This window comes from Oryctolagus cuniculus, chromosome 4 (genome assembly GCF_051225735.1).
Source record: "Oryctolagus cuniculus isolate XC-2025 breed Fujian yellow rabbit chromosome 4, ASM5122573v1, whole genome shotgun sequence".
NCBI classification, from domain to species: domain Eukaryota; kingdom Metazoa; phylum Chordata; class Mammalia; order Lagomorpha; family Leporidae; genus Oryctolagus; species Oryctolagus cuniculus.
In genome coordinates, this window is record NC_142870.1 from 109,644,807 (window position 1) to 109,668,652 (window position 23,846).

Genomic DNA, 23,846 nt, shown 5'->3' on the forward strand with positions numbered 1-23,846 from the left:
TGCTCCATCCTAAGGAGAGAGTGCCAATCAGCCACTGTTCTCCCCAAAGACAAGTCCAGTGAATTTGTTTCTAAGGGCGGGGATTTACAGGTCATTCATTATCTCCTAGGTGTTTGGAAGGATCAAAAGTGTCAGAATTTATAAAGGTACAGGTACTTTCAATCTAAATCAATCTGCTCAATGCATATTAAATAATCCATTCACCAATGGGGCCAAACACACCTGTATTGGTACCATCTGATCTCCATGCTCTGAAACACTCACCCCAAAGGAACCAATGCAAAATATAAGAATTGTATCTTTCCTGCCCCCATCTAGTCTGATCTCACAGAAGCTTCCTCCAATGCTTAAAAAAGATACATGCATTCTACTGACACATGTCACAATCTTTGTTTTCTGAAATATATTTTAACCGAGGCAGGGGAAGAAGGATGCTCCCTACTGAGCGCCAAATATGGGCCCAGGACTAACAATTTCAAGAAAATGATACTTTTAATTCTCATGACAGGCCTGTGAAGAGGTGATCTCACAGATCGTGGGAAGAAAGGCCAGGGAGAAGGGAAACACTCCAAAGGCCACACAGTTGGGAAGTCTTAGTGGATCGTCAAGTCTCAAAACCATAGCCATTGCATCCCAGAGATGTTACGGACCCAAAAAGAAGGCTTGGAGAAGGAGAAGGGTCTCGTCTTCTTCAGGAGGCAAGGAGAAATCCACCATCCTCCACGGGGCAAGGGAAGTGGAGGAGTAGGGCGGGAAGAGGGGCTGGGTAGTCCAAACGAGGCGGAACTGCTGGCAGACGCCTTCCAAACCTACCGACACCACAGAGTGCTGCCCGACCCTACGTGGCAGGGCAGAGAACCAGCCCCTTCCCCAGCGCGCCCACCCTCCACGCAGCGGGAGATATCGAAGGCTGCACCCGAGGCCTGGAGAGCCAGAGAGGAGTTGCGAGTTGACAGTGAGGGCGCGGCGGATCGGAGCTGGGGTCTGGTGTGGGGCTCGGGCTCCGTAATGTGAGGGGTTGGGCTGGCCACGTGACTCCAAGGGGCGGAAGCAGGCAAGCTGCCAGCTAGGACTGGCGGTGCGCGGAGCCGAGCGGGGCGGGCTGGGGGCACGGTCTGAATAATTGAGGAGCTGCTGGGCAGAGCGGCCGCCGCCTGCTTCCTGCGCCGCCGCCGCCGCCGCCGCCGCCGCCGCCGCCGCCGCCGCCGCCGCTGCCGCCTCCCGCACCGCGGCGGGAGAGACAGCCCCGCGCAGGACGTGCGGACCACCGGCCACCAGCCTCTTGGGTGAGTCAACAACCCCTTCGTCGCAGTGTCCCCTCCGCGCCCCCTGTGTCCCCACAGGGCCCCCACGATCGGGATTTCCCCCTCTTTCTGGATGAGCCCGGGAGCCCGGGAGCCCGACCTCCGGGAGCGGGGAGCAGGAACATGGCGCGCAGACTGAGGGCGCCCTCCGGGAAGGGGCTCCCTGGAAAAAGGAAGGAGCTGTGTCGGGTTCTCTTTGGCTGGGACCCGGAACGGGGCCCGGACAGCGCGAGGCTGCATTCGCAGACTGCCAGGTGCAGCAGGGACAAACGCAGCCCCGGCGCCACGGGAGTCAGGGGCAGAAGCGGGTGCCTGGCTCAGCGTTCCGGCCGCCGCGTCTAGGCGGACGCCGGGCCCGTCCTTCCCTCCCTGCCTTGGCAAGCACCTGCTCCGCAGGCAGTTCTGTTCTCGACCTCGGACTGAGCCGCAGAGAGGAAGTGATGCTATGGGAGACCGCTGCCTCCTGCATCAGGCGGGGGCAACATCTGCCCTTTTACCTGAGAGCAAACTCTTCAAAGGGACTCCAGCTGAGCCCGGCGCCCTGACCAGGCCGGCGCGCCTCAGGGCCATCTGTTCCCGGGGGGCGGCGACACTCAGAAGGCAGCGAGGGAGACGTGACGGGAGAAGTGTCCAGGGAAGCTTCCTGCACGGCAGGCAGCCCTGGCAGAGGGCTCGCGCCCGCACTGCTTCTCCCCACCAGAATCCCCTTTTTCCCCCCCGCCCCAAGATTCTCTTCCTACGAATCCAAAGGGCCGGATTAGGCGGTGTGGCCACTCGGGATGTAGCTCCGAGCTCCCCCACCTTGAGTTCCCCTCCACACCCCATGTGTGTTTCATATTGCGGCTTAAAAATAAGACGACTGCCAAATGACGAAAAATGTTCCTGTCACTCCTTGTCCCCCTACCTGTGCGAAGCTCTGTTCTCTAGGCTTTTGAGTGGCTCTGGGAAAGGGATTCTAGCCCAAGCGGGGAGGCAGTCCCTGGTCAGGTTGGGCCTAGGAGCTCAGGATCGTAACCCGTCTCCCCCAGGAATATGGGGTCCCAAGAGAGCGTCGAGGACTGAGTAGCACCCCCGCGGGAGCGCGCGTACCAGGGCAGAAGGGCGCTGTCCGCGGTGCTGAAAGTTCTCGCGGGCTCGGAGCTAACGCAGCCGGGGAACTGGCGGCTCACCGCGGGCCAACATTGCCTGTAAGCAGAACCTGCGCTAGAGCCACATAAAGAGGGTCAGGTGGAGTAAGCTAACTGGAGAAACAGAGAAAGGTGCCCTGTCTTCCTCAGTTGCCTGCCTTCCTGCCTTCCTGCCTGCTTGGGAGGAGGTTCCCAACACTCTTGGGTAGAAGAACAAGGAGTGATCACTCCAGGATCCAGCTTACTAACTTCAGGTGGTGCCTTGTTCCATTTCCTCTGCCTGCTCAGTAAGCCTTCTGGCCCATAAAGATCAAAAAGGCAGTTATATGTGCTATTCTGACAAATATTTCTGTGGCTTTCAGAACAGTAAGGCTACACAAAGCAAAAGGCTCATTAACAGGAGAACTGGGCGTTCTATTCCTGGCTATGGCTTTTTCTCATACCTCCGTATTGCCCTCTAAGCATCCCTGTGTTTTTGTTTCTTTCACTGGTCTTTTTATATTATGAGTAAAATACTGAAAGGATTAGGACAATCTGGGGAAACCAAGTTAAAAGGATGTTTACTGACCACCTACTATCTGCTATACTATTTCATTTAAACTTCACAATAGCTATTAACTTTAATTGTCACACAAATAAAGGCATTGAAATGGGGAATCTTGAACCCTGAAGTTGTATTTGAGTTCAGGTCTTCCTACCTCCAATGTCCAAGATGTTGTCATGCCCCCCATTTAGGTATACAGCTTTGGATAGCTATTGTTAGGGAATATGGCAAAAGAATGACATTAGAGAGAGGCCTGTTTTTCTCTTTCACACATGCTACTCTCCCTTCCAACCCTCTCCTCTTTAATCTGTTCACACACCCACATTCATTCACTCCTACCTCCCAACTGCTTTTATGCATGCTGCTTGAGATACCACTGTTCACACAAGCTGATCTCCAGGACTGTAGAAGCAAGTCTTCAGAAGACTAAATCAGCATGCTTTCCTGAAACAGCAGCAGGACTTCAGGAAAAAGAACTAGAGTCTACATCCACATTTGCTTTCATATTTAGAGTTACACTATTGAGTTTCTGTTGAGGTAACTTTAAGATCATTTGGCACCATTATTTGACATGAAGGAGAAATGGGAACCAAAAGGTGCTCATTAGTTTGAGTCAGATCATTGAAAAGTTAGGATTGGTACTCAGTTAACTTGACTCCAGTGTCAATGCCTTCCCACCACTCCATGGTGCCTTTGATTGTCTTTGTCTGGAATATCAGCATTAGTAAACTAAATTTGGTACTCTGCCTCAAATACCTAAAATGAAAGCAAGCCTTTTGGATTTTGAATACTTTTCTTGCTGTTACCTCTTTTCTGTATTCCAGTGTTGTCTGACTCCACAAATGTAGGAGATAAGATCCACCTTCCTCACTAACAGTTTCCCAACTTGCTTTTATGTTGTCTATTTTTTTCTCTTCTAAGGCCTACTCCCAACAACAAAAAAAATCCCAAAATTGATCCCCTAAGTAACTTCCCTTGTTTTTATGGGGACTTGGCAGAGGCTCAAAACAGACGTAGGCAGAATAAAGATCAATATAATTGTTATTCTCTATAAATGATTACTGAATTCTAGGCATGATACTAAATCTTTTCAGTAGTCATTTTATGGGATCTTCACAGCTTTGTAAAGTAAGTAGTTTCATTAGAGATGATCTTAGAGTTCTAGATCACTCTAACATCAGCAGAACCTAATGTTAAGTTCTTGTTTCTCTTTCCAGCTTATAGTAAAATCTCAACTTCATTAATTGGATTTCTGTAGCCCTAGTCATATCATTGGCAAAAAGGAAATATTTATATTGAATTATTAGTTCTGCCCTGTTCTAATACATGAGGCTTAGAAATTCAAATTCAATTCAAACAGTACTATTCTGCTTTTTCATTTCTTGGTACGTACCACAACATATCCTTCCCATTTGTTATCCTTTAGTTAAAGCTCCTCATATGGCTTTTTGCTAATGCCAACATTCTGCTTCAAACTCCTTCTAGGGGTGGGCACTGTAAAGCAGTGGGTTAAGCCACCACTTGGGATGTCTGTATCCCATACTGAAATTCCAGTTTGAGTCCTGTCCCCTCTGCTTCTGATCGCACTTCCTGCTAATGCAGCCTGGGAAGCAGCAGGTGATGGCCCAAGAGCTTGCATTCCTGCCATCCATATGGGAGACACAGACGGAATTCCTGGCTCCTGACTTTGGTGCGCTTAGCCATGACTGTGTGGGCATGTGGAGAATGAGCCAGCAGCTAGAAGATTCTCTCTCTCTCTCTCTCTCTCTCTCTGCCTTTCAAATACATGAAAATGAGTAATCTTTTAAAAAACTTGCTCTATAACCAATTAAAATACAATTCACAATGATGAATTCACATAACTTCTGTTATACTGTCACTAGGTGATCCTGCAAAGATACTACTGCTGGGATGCTCTGAGCCCAGATTCTCTTTTTTTCTTTTTCTTTTTTTTTTTTTTTTTTTTTGACAGGCAGAGTGGACAGTGAGAGAGAGAGACAGAGAGAAAGGTCTTCCTTTACCATTGGTTCACCCTCCAATGGCCGCCGCGGCCAGTGCACCACGCTGATCCGAAGCCAGGAACCAGGTGCTTCCTCCTGGTCTCCCATGCGGGTGCAGGGCCCAAGCACTTGGGCCATCCTCAGCTGCACTCCTGGGCCACAGCAGAGAACTGGACTGGAAGAGGGCCAACCAGGACAGAATCCGGCACCCTGACCAGAACTAGAACCCGGTGTGCTGGCACCACAGGCGGAGGATTAGCCTATTGAGCCGTGGCGCCGGCCCCAGATTCTTAAACTACTGAGAATTGCCATACCCGATATAGTAGTCACTAACCACATGTAGCTATTAAATTCAAAATTGATTAATTAGCAATTTAGTTCCTCAGTCTTACTAGCCATACTTCAAGTACTCAGTAACTACAAATGTCTACCTTACTGGACACTGCAAACATAGAAAAATCCTATCATTGTAGAAATTCTATTAGATAATACTGCTCTAGCAAGTGCTAAAAACTAGGCATTGTGAAGAAATAAGAACATAATACTCTGAATCTTCTGCAAGGAAAGGTGAAAAAGCCATTTGCACATGTCCAGAAGCCCAAAAAGGACAAACAGGCCATCAAAGAGAGTACATAGCTTGCCTAAGGAGCTGGCAACTTCAGGGTTTGCATGATAGGGAGTACATTTTACCATAAATTGTTGCATTAATGAAGTTTTCTGTTTTCCTGAATTTTTAGAAATAGCCTGAAAGTTCCTGTTCAGAATTCAAATTCCTGTATTATATATATGTATATGTGTATATATACATATATATTAATGTGTGTGTTTTTTGTATTGCATATGCTTGTGTAAGGGTATGATAATACTGAAATATCAAGAGTTGGAGTCAGTAGTTAGCACATAATTTGCTACTTGATGACATTCTAAAGCCCTCTAGAGCTTCATTCCTTCATCTGTGAAACAATGATGAATTACCATAACTATCTCAAAGGGCTATTGTGAATCTCAAAGTGCAGGTACATGAAAGTACTTTGTAAGGATCATGGCTGAATCTGCAATGGTTGATCCTTTCTTACAATATGATGTAGTCAGTATACAAATGAGTAGCTTAACTGCATTTCTGAATGCTTTAAATCTTTGATATGAATGAATTTTGCTTGTGTTTTCATTTGTTTCACTGAGAAGTGGAATGTTAAAGAAAAAAATATTGGTTGTTGAAATTTGTGGTTGATTAAGTTTTATTAATTAGACTATTGTGCATGATTTGTGGTTTAAGTTTTATGATCTTGAACATTTTCTTCTCAGGATTTTATATATATCTTTATATGTATATTTATATATATTTTTATATATTGAAAAACACATTTGAAACAACATTTGCCTTTTAGCTAATAGTTTTAAGTTAACTGTCAATAATTATGAGTAATATGGTAATATGAGTTCAGAGATAACAAGGAAGTATTACAAATAGGATATTTTTCAGTATGGGTGGATGACAGGGATAATTTAAAAGAATTGTTTTCATTATTACTAATTGAAATAAACTCCTACCCATCTTATAAATCAATGAGAGCAAGAATAAATCTATTTCATGCATTGACTAATTCAAAATAAAAGTACATCAATTTGACTGAATTCTTGAGATTGTATTATCTGACCTCAAACAAGGAGTCTACATCAGCCCTTCTCTGGGGTAAAATCCGTTGCAGTCATGGGTAGAACCTTAAGCACTTGATAACATTTACTCCCAAACCTGGCATCTGTTGCCTATTCCTGTACCATAATTTACACTATTTATCCCTCAAGTAGGAGGGCTTTTCAAATGTAGCTGTGCCTTCTTTAATGGCTCATCATTTGATACTTAAATATTTTCTCTTAAAACATAGCACTATCACAATGCTGAGGTGTTGTAGAAAATTAATCTGGAAGTAAAGCTATTCTATCAGATGATTCTTGACTGTATTTATTATGGTTGTTGGTCCACCTGGAAAATCAATGAAATAATTTTATTTCTTTATCTATCTATTTATTAATTGGCAAAACACCTGAGAATTCAAGCTGAGTACAATCAATGGCATTAGATTCTTTCTCTGGTTCCAGGATTAATGGCAAGTCATTTCCATTCTTAGGGATTTAATTTACCTAACAAAATCTTAACAAAGCCATGGATAGTAACTTATAAAACATTTTGGACAGAGAAATAGCTGAGACATATTCTTAGTTTCAAAGGCTGGTTAATCATGCCATTCAGAGACCTTTGTTACACATGGAATTGCATTACTGAGGGGAAAATTAGTGAGGCTGTCAACTCTGGCCTCTAGCAGATCATGCTAGCTTTAATAATAAGCATCTTTTGTTGGGAGTCATGGTTTATTCACTTTGGGAGATTTGCTTATTTCCTGGAAGGGACTGGATTTTAAAAAACAGAAAATGACATTACCTCAGAGGTAAAAAGAATTCAATTTTCTCTTACTGTAGCTTAAGGATTTCTCTGATTTTGTATCCAAAGGGGGGGAAAAAAAGAAGAAGGGACAATGTATCTTTGAAACTCCTCCTTGTAGCAGACAATCAACCATTCAATCAATAATGTAATTGAAGAGTTGGCTGTACGTGGTTAAGGGTGTTTGAAACTCCTACAGTCTGGCACTTGAGTGCTCAATAAATATTTTTTTTTTAATGCAGGCCATTGTTCCAGGTTAATTCATGCCACACACTCATCTAGCCAGTCCCCTCTATAAAGAAATGAACATTTTCTATGGTTTTGTCCTTTAGCAAATAAAACAGGAGACAAACAGAACACCAACTCTTACCCTGATAACCACCCTGCTAGCCACTGTAGGGGCACAAGTAGCGATGACCAGGACTGACTGCTCCTAAGAACTGTATCTTGCTGACTTCTCCAGAAAACAAGGGACACATCAACCCAAGGGTTTTGTATTTCACTGTGATGAGGCAATTTCATAAACACAACATTTAAATGTTGTGTTTTTTCTTTTACTTTTTTACCTTAAAGAGATCCTTGTCATTTCCTTGAGAAATTATTTTGTTGGCAATAGTGAACTATTTGTTCACAATAGTGGCAGGCAATCATTATCAGAATAGGCTTAGCATAGAATGAAAGCACATACATCAATGGAAGGAAGGCTGGGAACACCCCAGTCTGATAGGTCACAGAATGCATCCTGTTCTAGGAATAGAGTCCCCTTTAAGAGTTTTAACTGGTGATTACTGACAAAAATGAAAGAAAAACAGTTCATTTTATTCTAGTGATTCAGTAAGCAAATGCCTAGAATTAGCTGATTCCCATTTGCCAAAGGCAAAATATTCCAACCCAATAAACTGTCCTATAAATGAGCAAGCTGGCATCCGTGGCCTCTTCATTTTTTAAGTAGCTTTTTTCTTTGCTTTTTAAATAATTGGTAAACTTTTAAAAGTGCGTGCAAGTGTTTGAACATTCTTATGACAAAATAGTCTTCATAGCTGGAAAGACTTCGCTGTTCATTAGAGATGAGATTTGTACAAAACAATATTGAGTCAATATTTTGCGAAACATAATCCAACTCTCTCACCCTACAAACAGAGAAACCAAAGCTGAGAACCACCCCCAAAATTAATGGCAGAGGCAGAAGTAATATTTAGGTCTCTTCTCTTTCAACCCACTTCTCTTTGTGTCTTTTAACATCTTCTCATTAGTTGTGAAAGCTTGTGTAGTCAACAAGATTAGCCTGTTGCACCAAGCTTTTACCAGAGCCTCTTGGAGGAGGAAAGTGGACATATTTCCCTTTGTAGCTCCAGATAAAAGAACTGCCAGCAAAGAATCAACATATAGAAATTTCATAGGCAGAACTATGAGCCCAAAGAAAAGGATTCAAAGCCTTAGTGTTCTTGAGGAAAGAAGTTTGGTAAGAATTTAATTCCCTTTTCTTCTTCATCTTCATCTCTAAAATAGGAGATTTAGCTTAAATAGTGTTCCAGGTCCTGAACATTATAATATTCTGTAGTTCTATGAAATAGGGCCAAAGCCTGGAATAAGCTATACTTTGCCTAACTGTGCACAAAATAGTTTTTTAAAGATGAAGATTTCTATTTTTGCATTATTACTTGTTAGAAGCTCTGACATTCCATGCTAAAAACAATAATGATGCTAAGGATTGTGAATACCTATCTGCATTTATTATGGCCCTATAAGGTTGGTAATGTTATTATCCCCATCTTACAGATAACAAATCCAGAGCCTTCAGAAGCTTCTACAAGAAGCTGCCTCCAATTTCAGTGAAGCAAGGAATCTCAATAGGTCAGGATGCCCTTAATGTGAGGCCCTGACTACAGTTTGGCTTCTAAGGATCCCAAATTAGTAAATCTGATTGTGCAAACCTTCAGCTTGTAGCTTATTGAAGAAGCTTTGATTTATTCTCTTACTTTATGACAAGCATGGGTCCTGTTAGGCAGTGGACTTAAGACACAACTCCTACCCTCAACTCATCAATAATATGTCAGACAGGTGTGAGCTCCACTCATTTCATGTACAACGTGGCACAGGCTGCAATGTGCTGTGAGTCTCCAGGGAGAGATTAGAGAGCCAAGCTCCTACACAGAAGAAATTACCATTGAACTGTACCTGCGATGGTATGTGATATTTTTTCAGATAGATAAGGCTCTTGTAGAAATGGGAACAGCATAGGCAGACACTGCAGGTGTGAACAGAAATGGCACTTGTGCCAGCTGGTAAACTTACTGGCTGGGAATGGCAGGGGCCCTTATTGGAAGGACTCTGGAGAGACTGGAATGCAGCAAGGTGGAGGTGTTCATTCAGCCTGGAGTTTAGCCTTTGAACAGGGCTTTTAGGAGTATTTTAGGGATATAGTTGAAGTCGGGGTCGGTTCCTGGGATACACCAGTCTCATCTTACAACCAAAAGAGACCTCAGAAATCATCCCAGCCTTCTACTTTTCCCCATGCATTAAAGTTAATGTAATTAAAATTCAAAGATGTGAAGTGATTGGTCCAAGGTCAGACAATAAAGTAACGGCAGTATGAGAAAGGCTAGAACCTGGTCCATCCTCGACTATAGAGTAAAGTGCCTGCTGGAACTTTACTCATCAAGTTAGCAGCAGTATGGGAAAGGCTGGAACCTGGTCCATCTTTGAGGTTTAGAGCATTCTGCCCTGCTGTGTGCCTGCTGGAACTTTATTCATCATTTGAGCATAGTCCAGAGTAACACACAATGTGATGATTAAGAATGTATGAGGCTCCGAGTTTTCCACTTCTCCCGGTGAAGCTATCGTTCCTTCCTTACCACCGGGTGATAGATGAGATCCTGGGCTGCTTCAGCACGAGAGTATTCCCCTTGGAAATGCAGGCAGACAGCACACAACACACAGGCATGACATGCTTCCCCCGCCTCACACATCCTCCCTGCCTCCTGGTTTCAAACTGCCAGAGATTATAGAGGCGCAGCCTGAACAGAAGGCATCTTAATCCCTGGTGGTTCTGTAACTAATATGCTGCTCCTGCTTGTGTTTGTATGATCACAGCCTATTTCCTTGATGAGGGAGCCTTTAGAAAGGTGAGGCTGCCTGCAAGCAGAGTGCGTCAGAGACAGGATCTCAGACCCCAGAGGCCTGGCCCTCCAGGTGACAGGTGAATTTTTTCACCCAACTGCACATTCTAATAATTTATCTAGGCTGATGGACTTAAATTTCGCCCATCAGTCGAGTTTGTCTGTGCATATTTAGATTTCTGGGGTCAGTTATATCCCACTTCCCTCTCTCTGTGACAACCTTTCCTTCACCTTTTATCCAGTATACATCCAGTGGAACTCATCTTATCCGCTCAGTTCACAAAAGTGGAAACTGGAGCCCAGAGTAGTGAAGCCACTCTCCCGAGTTTGCACAGCTAAAAGCATTACTGTGACTAGATTCTCTGATTCCCTGTCCAGTGCTTTCCCTGACACACCAAACTGCTGCTTCCCCCGGATAGATATCATGGCATTTTCCCACTGTCCCTCACTGCATAGTCCCATAAAGATGGCTGGAAAGGGCTGACTGCACCGTGCTCAGAGGTTTGATCCAGAACCTTGTTTAGAATGCCACAACAGGTCATTCCCCTTGTTGGATTGGCCCAATTACATGGAGAAGCTGAGTAGGGAGGAGCTTGACATATAGGTCTAGGAGATACCTATAATCAATGCCATTACTCTACTTGTGCTCACCCCCAGTAAACTTGGTGTCCAAGAAGGAAGAGGGCAGAGTCCATGGGTCTCATCATTTGGAAATGAAGCAGAGTTCAGCCAGAGTTCACTGTAAGTGGCACACTGTCAGATTCATAATCCCAGAGACCAGACAATCAGACAATTGAGTGGATTTAAGCAAGATAGGTAGTGGCCCAAAAAATGAAAAAAAAAATATATAACTCCCAAATCATTTCTGCTTCCACTCCAAGTTATTTTGCCTGAACTGATCATCATGATGCATCAGGTATAGACAAAGTTTTCAGTGATGGAAGATTTAAAATAATCAACAGAACTCAGATTTGCTGTTTAAATGACTCCTGAGGAATCATGTTAAGATGAAAACTGGTGATGTTTCCATTAAGAGCATATTAAAAAATACAGGGAAGAGGGGAGAGAAACCCAAGCACTGGCTTTGGGTTTGGGCTTCTATCAGAATTCTCTAGAGGAGATTCACATGAACTGAAAATAAGATGGGCTCTGAGCTAACTTGTTGCAATATGTCCAAAGTAAATCCTAACAGAACAGGGGAGTAGAGCCTTGTAGGGTCATGAAAGTCTCACAGCTGGACCAGGTTTACCAGGTACAGAAATTCAATTCTATCTGGTCAATCAAGAGTGATCTATCTCTGCAGAATCAAGCCTTGCTCCCCAAGTCCCAAGAGACTGGTTTAGAAACTAGATGCCAAGGTAGACATATACAGCAGAGGATGCTTGTGGGTGCTGCCCATGATCTTTCTTTTACTAGTATTAGGATAGACAGAACCCCAAAGGAACTAACAAAGATAGCCTGTAAATTCAACAGCAGCATCAATGGAGCTGGACGGGCAGTCTCATGAAATATGCCATGCAGGCTGCAACAGGGATCAAAGAGTTCTTCCAAATTTCACCCCCAAAACACTGGAATCGTAGTGCTCTTCAAATAAAGGGCCTTGTTCTATTTCCCTAAGGATAGAGAAACTGGCAACTTCTTTTAGAAAAGATTGAGACTTTATCAAGTGTTTATACAGCTCCCATACTCCGTTAGGGTTTACTTTGGACATATTGCAACAAGCTATCTCATAGCCCATCTTATATTCAGTTCATGTGAATCTCCTCTAGAGAATTCTGATAGAAGCCCCAACCCAACTACCAATCATAGATAAACCATCTGGGTAGTGGGGTCATTTCTGTAAGGGTCAAATCTCTTGTACTCTGTGCTGATTCCCTTTTCTATTTCAGAGGATACGGTGATCTGGCCTTGCTCTGAATGCCCCTGTGTCTGGCTTATCCTTGTCTGTAATCTCCCTGTGTGGACCCTGACATTTGAAACTGTATCTGTTTGTCACTCTGAATACAGAAAACAGTCATGGAGTGACTATGACTCATCTACAAAATGCTGAAGGAACCAACTCAAAGGTTTTTTTTTTTTTTTAATCAGACAACATTGTTACTTTTAAAAGAGACCAAACAACCATCATGAGTATTTTTACTTTCCCTTTGAGCTGACTAGTTATTCTGATTCCAAGTGGGAATGAACTACACAAACAGTTTGGGACTCATTTTAGTTTCTGTCCTAGTCACAAAGACTTTTGGCATATATTCTATTACAGCATCAGAAAAAAAAGGAAAGTAAATCTGAATGAGTATAGACTGTTATGCCAGAAGTAAATCTCTAATGCAGACAACTAAAATATGCCACTATAGAATGTAACTGTCAAAACAGAAACAAGATTTTCTGGTTTTGTTACTGTCTTAATGAATAGCTTATGTTCTCCCTTTCCACCCCTAAGTCACCAACAACCTACAGTTATGAATAAATCAAAGTGGTCCCATCATAGTATATTAAGAATCTGGGGGGGGGGTGGCAAAATGGGTAAAGCCACCCCCTATGGTGCCAGCATCCCATTTGGGTGCGGGTTCGAGTCCCAGCTGCTCCACTTCTGATCCAGCTCTCTTGCTATGGCTTGGGAAAGCAGTAGAAGATGGCCCAAGTCCTTGGGCCCCTGGACTTGGGAGACCCAGAAGAAGCTCCTGGCTCCTGGCTTTGGATCAGCTCAGCTCTTGCCATTGCAGCCACCTGGGGAGTGAACCAGCAGATGGAAGACCTCTCTCTCTTTCTCTCTCTCTCTCTCTCTGCCTCTGCCTCTCTGTAATTCTGCCTTTCAAATAAACAAATAAATCTTTAAAATAAAAAAGGAATCTAGGGAGCACTTGTCATTTCAACATTATGAGGTCATCTCTTCACACAAGTGATTCCAATATGGTAAATTACTGAGTGTTCTTCTTTTTCAAGCTGTATTTATTTATTTTTATCCATTTGAAAGGCAGAGCAACAGTGGGAGAGAAGGAGACAAATTATTTTCCATCTCTGGTTAATGCCCCAATGTTCACAGCAGCCAGCAGTGACACCAGGAGCCTGGAACTCAATCCAGGTCTCCCATGTGGGTAGCAGGGATCCAAGTACTTGAGCCACCATCTGCTGCCTCCTAGGGTGTACATTAGCAGGAAAGTGGATTACTCCAAACCAAGAACATAGTACAGGAAGAGTAATGAGCTTCAGTGGGAGAATCAATGGCAGAAGTGGTGTTCATGAGCAAAACAGAATGGGGGACTTGAAAGAAAGACAAGTGATTTGAAAGGCCATTTGTTTAGTTTAGAGAATTTTGAAGTTTTTTCATGCTGGTGGACTGAAGTGTATTAAGTTTAAGTGAGAGAGTAAAAAAGAAAAATAGGGTTGGGTGTTTAACCTAGCAATTAAAAAGCCACTTAGGACACCCACATGCCCTATCAGAGTACCTGGGCTCAAGCACTAGCTCCATTCCCAATTCCAGTTTCCTGCACGGAGTGTTTGCTGAGCAGAGAGAAAGGAAGATACATCTCATTGCCCCTGTCAAAGACTTCTCCCAGCAGCCCAGGCTCAAGAATAAGAAGTAGACACAAATAAACAGTCGGTTCTGTCTCTATTCTAAATCATTCAATTTGTCCCCAATTTCCAGAAATCACTTGCAAGAGGCATCATCACAAAGCCATTAACTAATGGATCCCACCTGCAGCAAGCCTACAGGCCTAATTTATATGCAGGAAACCACTCAGACTTTTAAGGTGATTTTCTCCTCTTCCGAAAAAGAATGTCAAGCCTTTCCTAGCAGAAGACCAAAACAAATAAACAAACAAAATAAATAAATCAGAGGAAACCACTGCCATTAGAAAATTAAATAATGTGCCGGCCTAATCTCACAGCATCACTTGCAGTAGGGCCGATTTCTGTCCAGAAGTAGGGCAATACCCACTGTAAATGGAATGTGTAAGGTGTAGCTCGGCCGTAGCTCCGTAGCTGCCTCCCATCACTCAGGGTGGTTTTTTTTTTTGTTTTTTTTTTTTTTGTGTTGTTTTTTTTGGACAGGCAGAGTGGACAGTGAGAGAGAGAGACAGAGAGAAAGGTCTTCCTTTGCCGTTGGTTCACCCTCCAGTGGCCGCCGCAGCCGGCGCACCACGCTGAGGGCAGGAGCCAGGTGCTTCTCCTGGTCTCCCATGGGGTGCAGGGCCCAAGGACTTGGGCCATCCTCCACTGCACTCCCTGGCCACAGCAGAGAGCTGGCCTGGAAGAGGGGCAACCAGGACAGAATCCGGCGCCCCGACCGGGACTAGAACCCGGTGTGCCGGCGCCGCAAGGTGGAGGATTAGCCTAGTGAGCCACGGCACCGGCCTACTCAGGGTGTTTATTTCAACTTAAAGCAGAAGTCTCAAGCTTGTTTTTTTTTTAATTGTTTTCCCTTTCTTTCTGTTTTAAATTAACCAAATAAGGTGATCCGCACCAGAATTTTCTTTAGGCTCAGCTGCATGCTGTTGAGAAATTTTCATAACAAGCTCAGGGCTATAAAATGAAAGAAATTTATCTCTCCTAGACCTTGAATGCCGAGCTAAGGAGATCAGGACTTATATCATAGGCAGTGGGAGCCACCAAAAGTGTTTGTGACTGGGGAAGGAACAGAAAGGTCTGATAACAGTGAGTGAGGGGACAGTGCTGTGGCATAGTACGTTAAGCCTCCACCTGCAGTGCTGGAATCCTATATGGGCACCGATTCGAGTCCCGGCTGCTCCACTTCCAATCTAACTCTCTGCTGTGGCCTGGGAGAGCAGTAGAAGATGGCCCAAGTCTTTGGGCCCCTACACCAGCATGGGAGACCCCAAAAAAGCTCCTGACTGTTGGCTTCAGATCGAGCCAGCTCCAACAGTTGCAGCCATTGAGGGAGTGAACCAGCAGATGGAAAATCTGGCTCCCTCTCTCTCTCCTTCTCTCTCTGTATTTCTGCCTTTCAAATAAATAAATCTTAAAAATGAAAAAAAACGTTGAGTTGGGTAAAAGGCAGGTTAGAGGGCAAGGAGGGAAAAAGACAGGCAAATTGACCATGAAACTGAAACTGTACAGAGAGAGAGAGAAAGGACCTCTCATAGCCATAGAATCAGAGACCACTATAGCTAAGGTTGAACCACGTCACCCAAGTCTTGTTTGAGAAGAGCCCAACTCCAAACTCTGAAGGGTCAGTGCCCCTCCTCCCCTTGGCTTACCTGACTTCGGTAGCCCCCATCCCCCACCCCACAATGGGCAGGAGCCACTCCACTTATGAAACGGGTAGTGAGGATGAACAGATGGGCAGAGAGGGAGAGAAATCAGATGAGCTCTGCATGCCTGGGACGAAAACAAAAGAAGCACCCTGGGGAAGTGGGGCTGGGTGCTGGGTGCTGGGTGCCGGGTGCCGGGTGCCGGGTGCTGGGTGCTGGCTTCAGCTCAGCCTCCTCCTGCTATGTGAGCTTCGTTTTGTGCAGGTCCCTTTGTTCCTCTGGGCCCGAGGTTCCTCATGTCTAAGACAGAAAGGCAACCACAGATGACTGCCATGTTCTTTCCAGCCTGGAGATTTAGATCAGCAGCACATTATTAATTTAAAGATACATTTCGTGGATCATATTCAGTTCCAGGCTGGACCACTGCACAAGACGCCAAAGCTCCTGAGGGCTTGCTTTCTTTGCTTTATCTTCCTACCCTCCATTTCTTGGGTTTTTTTTTTTCCCACTGCTTTTCAAATGCAGTATTTTTCCCTTCGTCCATTTATTCTTCATTTCCTAATGAAGGGGCTGCTTCATCTGCAGGAGAGGGAGAAGCCAGGGCCCAGCCAGGCAATTCTTCCCACACCAGTCTGCTGCTGACCCCTCAGCCCTGTGCCAGCAAGAGGAGGAGATTGGACAGACTCTCTTCCACCTTATTTTTCAATACCCCCTTCTCCGCCAAGCTGCAGGCTCCCGGGTGTTCTAGACAACACTACTCACTGCCTGCAGGCCATGCAAGGTGACTGTTGTCATTCCCTTCTTCTAAGACAACTATTAAAGGAGACAGCTTGCATGAATATTGCTCCAGCTTAGTATGACAATAACTGCCACACACCCACAGTCTACACACGTCTCCCCTCTCCTTTCTGCAACGGCCTTTCCTTATTCTCGGCCTGCTCAACTCCAGCAGCTCAGCAGAGCCCTGGTGGCCTCGTGCACAAGGCAGGGCCCAGACCCTGAGCAGCCGCTTGTCTCCCAGTCCCTTGCGCTACTATCTGTTGGGGAACCAGCGCCTCCTTGCCTTCCTCATCTCAGGGAGCTGGGCTTAGGCAGGGTGTCCCTGTCCCCACAATCCTAGTCCAGGGCCTTTTGCCTTCAGACAGCTGAAGTTTCCCTTGAAATATTATGTGAAAAAACATAGAATCATTTTCTCCTGCTCTTTGGGTTAGAAGGAAGCTCCTAACAATCCAGGATTCTGCAACAAGTACCAGATGATTGGATTGCTAGAAATCCTTGAAAAAGCAAAATCAATCTACGTGGTGCCCGAGACTACATCTAGCTCAAAGCTGTAAAGATGAGGAAAGACCTAGTTGCCACACCAGCACTACAGAAATTTCAAGTTACATTCATAGCATCTGTGTTGGGTCAATATGTTCTGTGTACCTTATATACATGAAAACAAGTTAGGACAATAATCCTACAAGATCAGTATTAGCTTTCTCATTTTGTGCATGAGAAAGCCATGATTGAGAAAGACTGCAAACTTTTAGCAGGTAGGGCAAGGACTCTGGCTTGGATCTGTCTGACGGCAGAGGCTTCCTCGAGGGGTATGTAGCTTCTGCAAAAGGACAGACTGCTCAACTGCGACTTCATATGATAAAACCCAAATCAGTGGACTGGAGGGAGATCCCTGGGACCCAAGACTCCTGCCTCCAACTAGAAGTGTGGCCCTGGGCACAGCTCCTGGGCTCCAGCTCCTTGTCTATGAAAGGAGAGCATCGGAGGTAATTATCCCTTCCAGCTGCCATGCCTGGGAGTGTGCTGTCACGTCCCTGCAGTCCGCTCCACGTAGGCAGATCTCTGCCAACAGGAAGTGCCACTTCAGAGGCTCTGGAAATGACTCAGAAAATAATTTATATGACTGTGGTTGGCCAGAGCTTGTTTAGGTGACGTTCTTGCTGTGATGCTCCTGCCACTCCTTGGCAGTCTCTGACGACACTGGAGACAGAACCCGTGCTCAATCCTAGGGATGCATGTGTTTAAAGGGGCAGTGACTCCAAAGTGAAAGAGGGAGAAATACCACACACCTGCACAGAGCTCTTTCATGTAACCCATCACAAGAACACGCTAGTGGTAGATGGGCTGGAATTATTACTGGCAAGGTTCTCATTTCATACAAGGAATAACCAGGATTCTTACTGGAATGTGTTTACAGTCCATCAAAGATGAACAAGGGTGACAGATAGATTCTAGACTGAATACACTGAGAATCAATGTTGAAATGTGATATTTTGTGATATTTTTGTGATAAATGTGATATTTTGTTTGGAAAAGTTTGTTCTACACACAACCTTTAGGTCCAGTGTTTGAACAGATGCCAGGTGCATCTCTGCTGTGGCAGGACCATGAGTATGAATCTACACAACAGTGAGAGAGTGTATTTCTGCTTGGAAAGGCGTCATGGTACAAATACTGCATGGACTTTGAAAAACTGGGAGAATATTGATAGAAGAGGGGATAACAGTGATGCAGTTCTTTAGGTTAAACAAGAAACAAGCTTCTTCTAAGCCATCTCGAGTATCAGTAAGGCTCCTTTGGTCAGCATGTGCATCATTATAGAGAGTTTGACAGGCGAAAACAGTATTTCCTGTAGCAAGGCCAGGATAAGCAATGTTTCCCAAGAGGAGCTGGGCAATCTTATTACTGCCACTGTGGTTTACCCTGTCTCTGTGGGTAGCCTCTTAAAGTTTTTGCCATTTTTCTTTTTTTTTTCTTTCTTTTTTTCTAGAAATTTGCCTTTTTTAAAAAGACTTATTTATTTATTTGAAAGAGTTACACACAAAGAGAAGGAGAAGCAGAGAGGGAGAGAGAGAGAAAGAGAGAGAGAGGTCTTTCATCTGCTGGTTCACTCTCCAATTGGCCACAACGGCCAGAGCTGTGATGATCCGAAGCCAGGAGCCAGGAGCTTCTTCTGGGTCTCCCATGTGGGTGCAGGGGCCCAAGGACTTGGGCCATCTTCCACTGCTTTCCCACGCCATAGCAGAGAGCTGGATCAGAAGTGGAGCAGCCGGGTCTTGAACCGGCACCCATGTGGGATGATGGCGCTTCAGGCCATGGCGTTAACCTGCTGCACCACAGCACCAGCCCCTGCCATTTTTTCATGTGGTATTTTTCATTTAATCTTCATGACAACCGTATGGAGTAAGCAGAACAGAAACACGAGACAGCTTCAACAAGTTCATGGAAATGTGTATTATGTAACTCCACTTTTCCTCAAGCATTTTGAGGCCCATCCTCTCATGCAATCCTCATTTGAAGAAAAAAGAACTGAGGTTCAGAAAGGTAGAATGATTTGTCTAAAGATGCACGATTTTTCTGTAACAGACTGGTCCAACACCCTGGATTTCTGGCTGCTGGCCCAGGGACTGCCCCATTGATATCCCAACCACCCAAAGTAGGAAACAGCATACATGTTCCACACAAAGATGAACAGCAGCAGCCCACACTGGGGAGTTTGTCCACCATTAACAAGCACTGGATGCAAGAAGCTTGGTGGATTGTCTATTAACTCTGAAAAAGACTGGAACCTGTGCCTTGTCCTCAGGGACCTGGGGGGCCAAACTGTGGAGGGACTTCAGGCTGGGAGATGTGTTATCAGAAGAAATCTTAGCACTAATCAAGGACCAGATATGGAAGTGGTGAAACAGTCAGAGGAGACAAATGGGGGGTGTTCCTGCAATGCAGGTGAGAGGAAGCAGCATTTTGAGATCCAGGAAAGGGGCAACATATGGGTCTGTCTATGGGTGTAGCTTTCCTGCTGGGTATATGTTCCAGACACACGGAGAAAGTAGCTGTAAATGTGACTAAAGCAACTTCATATAATTTATAAGCTGAATAAAAATAAGATTAATGGAATATACTTTTTATTAGAAGTAAAGATTCGATCCAACTGTTTAGGATTTTCTTCTGTTACTGAGAAATTTTGTAAATGCCAGGCCACTTTCTGCCTTTGATATTGTTGCCCATAATCAAAACCTTGGTCCATTATGCTCAAATTATGCTTACTGTTCTACACAGCCTCGCCAACACCTGGTGACACTAGATTTTAAAACCAATGCTTAAATCATGAGTTTGAAACAGATTCATGTGGGTTTGGCTTGTGTCTATGATGACTCACAAAGTATTTTCATGATTTTTGACCATATGGATTTCTTCATCTGTGAATTGCTTGTTCCTGGCTGTTGCCTGCTTTCTATTGCATTGTTTGCCTTTTTTCTTATACATCTGTAGGAACTTTATAGTATTTACACTAATCCTTTGTTAGGGGTATGTATTGAATACTTCTTCAAGTCTGTGGCTTTTCTTTCTTAACCACCTTCCTTGGTTAAGTTCAGTTTATTATGGTGTCAAGGAGATTTTTTTTTTTTTTTTTTTGGACAGGCCGAGTCAGACAGTGAGACAGTGAGAGAGAGAGAGACAGAGAGAAAGGTCTTTTTTCCCATTGGTTCACCCCCCAAATGGCCGCTACGGCCAACGCGCTGCGCTGATCCGAAGCCAAGAGCCAAGTGCTTCCTCCTGGTCTCCCATGTGGGTATATATATATATATGTGCAGGGTGCAAGGCCCAAATACTTCGGCCATCCTCCACTGCCTTTCTGGGCCACAGCAGAGAGCTGGACTGGAAGAGGAGCAACTGGGACAGAACCGGCACCCCAGCTGGGACTAGAACCCGGAATGCCGGCACCACAGGCGGAGGATTAGCCTAGTGAGCCATGGCGCCACCCTAAGGGGATTTATAATAAGTGCATTTAGCTCTGCTGACAGAATCCTAAACTTAAAAGTAAATTTTATTCCTGATGAAGCTAAATTTTCAGAACCTGAAATTGAAGATGCTAAAATGATACAGGCAATTGTAGACTTCTTATGCTGTTTGTCTCCACCCTGTGATGGCTAATGTAAAGTTTTTTTTGAAGGGAATTTAATTTAACTGAGATAATACTTTAAATCACTTACTTTTTATGAAACTATTGATAAGAAAAACTTTTACTCCCTCCCCAGAAAAACTCTATGGATTTTCTTTATTTAGTCCTGCTTCTTTCCTTCCAAAAAATATTGGTTAAAAACAGTTCCTATGTTTTAAAACCAGAAGAAATCACTTAAATGGAGATGACTTTCAGCCAGGCCAGAGAGGTAGAAAAGATGGAGCTGGTCCCTTCACCCTCAGAAATGCCAGTGGACTGAGCATGTTTGATTCAGTTTATTTGCTAGTTGCACACTGTACAAGACTAGAGTACCACCTTATAAAGCCAACCTCAGTGTGACTACCACATTCCAGACAAAATAAGAGAACAAAACAAGGAGAGGAAGAGAGAAACCCTGTATGTTGCCAGTGGAATCTATTTGTTTGTCTTTTAGCCCAACTATTGGAATTAAATTTTTTTTAAAATCTATGCCATTTAATTAGAACAAAGATTAATCAATATGCTCTTCTTGAATAATGCAAATTAATGAGTGTTTAGGGTTGAAAATAAATTTTCCAGAGAAAATGAAATGACCAAAAAATTGTTCTGTGAGTGCTATAGCTCTTAGACAAAGTAATTTAAAAACTGATCTAATGGACAGTGTGTTATGCTAACAGATTACTGACTTCCCCCACATAATACATTTTCTACCATGATAGTTAATTTATGGCAACAAAAATGTTAAGGAAAGGGGGTAGCATTGTAATTCTGAAGTCAAATTATTTCTACTGATTTGAGGGAAATGTATCTTTTTTGGTACCCAGAAGACAACTTTACAATCACTTAAGAATCAGTTTTTAAAAAAGGATTTATTATTTATTTATTTACTTATTTGAAAGTCAGAGTTACAGAGAAGGAGAGAAAGCAAGATTTTCCATCTGCTGGTTTGCTTCCCAAATGAATGCAAATGACCAGAGCTCAGCCTATCCAATGCCAGGAGCCAGGAGCCCTATCCAGGTCTTCCATGTGTGTGCTGGGGCCCAAGCACTCGGACCATCTTCTGGGGCTTTCCCAGGTGCATTACCAGGAAGCTGCATCACAAATGGAGCAGCTGGGACTCAAATCAGTTTCCATGTAGGATACTGGCTTTACAGGAGGCAGCTTTTTCTCGATACACCACAACACTGGCCTTGAATAATCAGTTTTAAGAACCATCTACCTCTCTGAAAGAGAAAAGAATCATCTTGCATATTTTCCTCCTGAACAAATCTGAAAGTTGAAATAATCCTTTGAGGTCAGAGTTTGTGAACTCAAGAGGCTTCCATAGCCTTGGCAGCTCATGACAAGAGCCTCGGGTGATTAGTGATGCCATAAATAAGAGTGTCAATTGTTAAATCAACAACGGGAGTCACTGTGCACTTACTCTCCATGTAGGATCTCTGTCCTTAATGTGCTATACTATGAGAATTAACGGTAAAACTAGTCTTCAAACAGCACTTTATACTTTGCGTGTCTATGTGGGTGCAAACGGTTGAAATCTTTATTAGTACATACTAATTTGATCTCCTGTATATAAAGATAATTAAAAATGAATCTTAATGAAGAATGGGATGGGAGAGGGAGTAAGAGATGGGATGATTTGTGGGTGGGAGGGTGGTTATGGGGAGGAAAACCGCTATAATCCAAAAGTTGTATTTTCAAAATTTATATTTATTAAATAAAGTTTTCTAAAAATAAATAAATGAATAAAATGATTGTAAAAGCCAAAAAAAAAAGAAAGAATCCTTTGAAACCACTAATGTGCTGCATAAATAGGTCTTTTCTCAATATTAATACCAGTCATTGATGGGAACAAGTGTAGAATCTGCAGAAAGTTCAGGGAAAGTGCATATTTCAAAAAAAACTGCACAGATTTTGGGGCCAGCACTGTGGCGGAGTGGGTTAAGCCACTGCCTGTGGCACCCAAATCCCAAATGGGTGCAGGTTCAAGTCCCAGCTGCTCCACTTCTGATCCAGCTCCCTGCTAATATGCCTGGGACAGCAGTGGAGGATGGCTCAAGTGCTTAGACCCCTGCTCCCACGTGGGAGACCCAGAAGAAGCCCGCTGTTGTGGCCATTTAGATGATGAACCAATAAGTGGAACACATTCTTCCTCTCTCTCTCTCTCTCTCTCTCTCTCTCTCTCTCTCTTCATAACTCTGCCTTTCAAATAAGTAAATAAGTCTTAAAAAAGGAACTGCTCAGGGGCCGGCACTATGGCATAGCCGGTAAAGCTGTGCTGGCATTCCATCTGGGTGCCAGTTCAAGCCCCAGCTGCTTCACTTCCTATCCAGCTCTCTGCTATGGCCTGGGAAAGCAGTAGAAGTTGACCCAAGTCCTTGGGCCCCTGCACCCACATGGGAGACCCAGAGGAAGCTCCTGGCTCCTGGCTTCAGATTGGCACAATTCCAGCCATTGCAGCCATCTGGGGAGTGAACCATTGGATGGAAGAACTGTCTCTCTCCCTCCCTCTGCCTCTGCCTCTCTGTAATTCTGACTTTCAAATAAATAAAATAAATCTTTTTTTTTTTAGAAAAAAAGAAACTGCTCAGATTTATAAATTTCTTTCACCAAAATAAGCTTATCTTTTAACTGCATTTTTCCATGATCTTATTTTTATTTTTTATTTTATTTGAAAGGCAGAGAGATCCACCATCTGCTGGTTCACTCCTCAAACAACCAGAACAGCCAGGGCTGGACGAATCTGAAGCTGGGAACCCCCTACTGAATCTGGGTCTCTGACGTGGGTGACCAGGACCCTAGTACCTGAACCATCACCTGCTACCTCCCAGAGTGTGCACTAGCAGACAGTTGGCTCCGAAGCGAAGAAGCAGGGACTCAGACCAGGCCCTCCAATGACAGATGTGGGCATTGCAGGCAGCAGCTTAACCACCATGTCAAACGCCCACCCCTCTGCAAACTTTTTGAAGTACCTTCATATTACGTAGTAATTTTGTGGGTGTCAAGTTTAGACAGTGCCGTCTGTCGCTCATGCAGTTGAACTCCCATACAAACTTCCCAAGATAGTCACTAGGCCAGGCTGTTCCCTGCAGGAAAAGCTACAATTTACATTCTTCCACTGAACATGGCCACACGCAGGGAGAACTATTTATACCGG

General features: G+C 44.1%; 1 protein-coding gene across 1 annotated transcript in view; it reads left to right on the forward strand.

Annotated features, from left to right (window-relative positions):
• The first annotated feature begins 814 nt into the window (after nucleotides 1-814).
• The window catches only part of SLC7A14 (solute carrier family 7 member 14), a 107,373-nt gene continuing 84,341 nt past the window's right edge, over nucleotides 815-23,846 (forward strand). The window contains exon 1 of the mRNA XM_002716421.6: nucleotides 815-1,286. The gene's annotated coding sequence lies outside the window, so the exon portion shown is untranslated. The remainder of the gene's footprint in view (nucleotides 1,287-23,846) is intronic.